Genomic DNA, 3,568 nt, shown 5'->3' on the forward strand with positions numbered 1-3,568 from the left:
GAGAGACAGCTGGTATCTCAAAAAACTCGTTAGTCGGGACACTCGTAAGTCAAGGCCCCACTGTATTTTTTAAAAAGAGAGAGAAAGATGAAAAAAGAGAGAGAGAGAAGGAAGGAAGGAAGGAAGGAAGGAAGGAAGGAAGGAAGGAGGAATAGGAAGATTCAATATCAGAAAGATTTAAATTCTTAAAATCTCTAAATTTAATGCTATCTTCATAGAAAACAAAAGCTTTGGGGGTAAGAGATTAGACAAGCTGATTTTAAAGTTAATATGAAAAAAGCAAAAATAGCCAGAGAAATACTGGAGGGAAAAAAGACCAATGAAGGAAGGCTTGTTCTACTTGATGTCAAGACACATTATAAAGCTATAATAATTATGAATAGGCAAATCATAGAAACTCCATAAATATATATTAAAGTTATAACTTGGTGGATGACCATGGAGTCATTTCAAATATGGAGGGAAAAAATGAATTTTAAAACAAATAATATTTAGACAATTAGGGTAGCAACATGGAAAAAAAAGTTAAATCCATTATCCATTTTACTCACTTTCTACCAACTTAAATTCCAGATGATAAAATACTTAAATGTAAATACTAAAAACATAATAGTAATAAAATAGAACATGAGAGGATGATTTTTATGATCTTAGAGTAGAATACCTTAGTGTGACACAAACCCCAAAAGCCCTAAGGGACTAATATGACTGCATAAAAATCTTGCATAGCAAAAACTAGTATAAATAAAAATTCGAATGACAAAAATAAAATATATTTATATAATTTAGATTAGATCACCAAGGATTCTTTTGTCTAATAAATAAAAATCTACATATCCATCGAAAAAAAACCAACAGTAAAATGGACAAAGAATATAAAGTTAACAAAAAGGAATATAATTGATGTTACAATGTGCAAAGGTATGCAATCTCACATGAATGATACAATATAAAAGTACAAGAGATAAGTTTTGTTATGTATATTTTACCATGACAAAAGAAGTGCAAGAGATAGTGTTTTTTAGCTATCAGAATGACCAAATTCAGAAAGTTTTTTTTACTGTACTGTGGTGCAGAGGAATATAAGAAAACAGAATGTGGTGAGAATACAAACTTATAAATGTTCAGTTATTTGACCCAGAAATTCCATTTATAGGAATTTACCCTATAAACATTTTCAAATGTATAAAAATGAGACATGTACAAAGTTATCCTCTGCAGCATTGTTTGAAATGGCAAAACTTAAATATCCATCCACATGTCAAAGAGAAAGAAGCAACATTTATATAGATATAATTTCTAAGTACCAGAATAATAAATAGCTCATACTTCCCTTTGTGTATTAAAAGGAAATATACATGTGTGTTTCTACTTACATTTATTTATATATACAGTATGTGTATAAATATATATACAATATATTTATATATATAACCCTTACATGTATACACACACACATAGATGCTTGTATAGGTTAAGTAATATCTCTGAAGAGATACAAAATAAATTGGTAATACTGGCTGCCTTCAGGGAAGAGAACTGAGTAGTTGAGAAGATTTTTTAAACTGTATAAATGTATTATCTATACAAAATAACACATTAAATTGAAGAATCATAACTTCTGATAGAAAGTAGGAAGAATGTTACCTAAATCAATTTTTCTTGTTAAAATCCTTGAACAGTTCTCCATCTCCAAACTTCTAATCCTGACATCCAACATTTTCCTATATGGTATCATTCTTCTTTTCAAGTATGTCAACTATGCTCTCCTTCCTGCCCCCCAAAAATATCTTGCCTCTAGTCAAATTAGACATCTTTTCTCACATTTTACTAAAAATTTCTTTAAGCCATAAATAAGCAATGTTTGACATAATAAAGTTATTTGCATCAAACATGAAAAATGTCAAGAGTATATGAATGAAAAACTTTAGCCCCACCCATCTCAAAAATTAAGTCACTTCAGCTATATGATGGACAGGATGTCCTAAAGGGAAACTTGGGTAAAGGAATGTCAATAGATTCCTTATGGTGCTGTCCACAGCTACAATCCATACATATAATTCTCCCAAAATAATAATTAGCATTTGGGATTATGGGAGAGGGTCAATTTATCTTCTCAGTAAGGAAAGTCCCTGCTTTATTTTTCGTTACTCAAAAAAGCAGAAAGCAAAAATAAGATTCCTACTAGACTTCCCCCCCCCAAAAAAATATTTGTTTTTCTCCTCTGTAAGTCTATTCAGGCAACAATGAATGGCTTCCCTAGTGAAAACTACCAACATGTAAATAATTTACATTCATGAAATGGGGTCATGATCATGACTTAGGAGGTAGAAGATTAGACAGAATAAAATTTACTTGATTTCAACGTCAATGTATTATTAAAATGACCGCAGAAGAACTCCTGTGGCCAAGTTCCATAAACCTTACTAAACTAATGGTGACTTTTACTGTGCAAAAACCTGTTTTCCCACAAAATAGGCTCCTTACCTTTCACCCAGAACAATGGGCAATTTTAAATGAAGATCTGTGGATCTTCTCACACCAGACAAACCTAAACTAGAAACAAAGAGCTACTTCTCTCCATATCTGGCTTCCCTCCATCATCTCTACAATACTGCTGCATCATAAGGAAAGGCTATTATTAGTTTATATTGGATATAACTTTTAATCCTTCATAAATATTTCTGATGTAACTTAGAATGGCAATAATTTTTCTGCTTCTTGATCTTAGAGAATAAAAATTAGGCCTGAATATATGTAAGAAATGAGTTATGAACTCTGAAAGTAGAACTTTTAATGCCTTACATATGGAAATTGTTTCAAATCATGGAAACTGAAATGTAAGGTTACAGGCCAACCAGTTGCTACTCATTTTCTAATTAAATTTATGTGTAACTTAAGATTGGAGACAACATATAAGCCTGTAAATGATTGCTTATCCGTACCAAGATTTCTATTACTTTAATAGATTTTTGTTTGAACAATGTCCAATGATTGCTTTGCAATACATATTGCTCCTTAGAGAATTAACATTGTAGTGAGATAGGGGTTATTATTTTTCCGCGCACTTAAGGTATCCATGCAATCTCTACATAAGCAAGTCCACGCAAGGTCTCCTCGTTTCCAACCTGATTTTGCCATTTTGCATACCATTCATTGCTTCCCCCAAGTAAAACTCACCTCACCGACACAGGCCGTTAGTAGGGATAACGGTGATGATCTATGAGCAAAAGTCTAGGTGTAGCAATCTTCCTATTGGACCTAAAGAGGCAGAGGCATCATCCCGCATTTCGAAAATGACATCCTGAAAGAGAAACCGAGTCTCCAACCAGCAGCTGGCAGCCCACTATGAAGGGGGCAGTGAGACTCCCACGCCTGACAACAGCCTTGGCCTGACCGCTCAGGCTGGACTCGGCCCCAACCCGGGCAACGCCCTGTGAGCCAGGTACACACTACCCGGGAGAGAAACAAACTGGTTTCTGAGCCCCTTGGAAACGGCGGGGCGGCAGCAGGGGGAGTGCCTCGGAGGCTGCCTCTCCAACTTCAGAGCGGGTGGCCGGTGGCCGCG

General features: G+C 34.5%; 1 protein-coding gene across 1 annotated transcript in view; it reads right to left on the reverse strand.

Annotated features, from left to right (window-relative positions):
- NEK1 (NIMA-related kinase 1) overlaps window positions 1–3,562 on the reverse strand; it is a 156,074-nt gene extending 152,512 nt beyond the window's left edge. The window contains exon 1 of the mRNA XM_014535229.1: window positions 3,181–3,562. The gene's annotated coding sequence lies outside the window, so the exon portion shown is untranslated. The remainder of the gene's footprint in view (window positions 1–3,180) is intronic.
- Between the last annotated feature and the right edge of the window lie 6 nt (window positions 3,563–3,568).

This window comes from Myotis brandtii, unplaced genomic scaffold, assembly GCF_000412655.1.
Source record: "Myotis brandtii unplaced genomic scaffold, ASM41265v1 scaffold14, whole genome shotgun sequence".
NCBI classification, from domain to species: domain Eukaryota; kingdom Metazoa; phylum Chordata; class Mammalia; order Chiroptera; family Vespertilionidae; genus Myotis; species Myotis brandtii.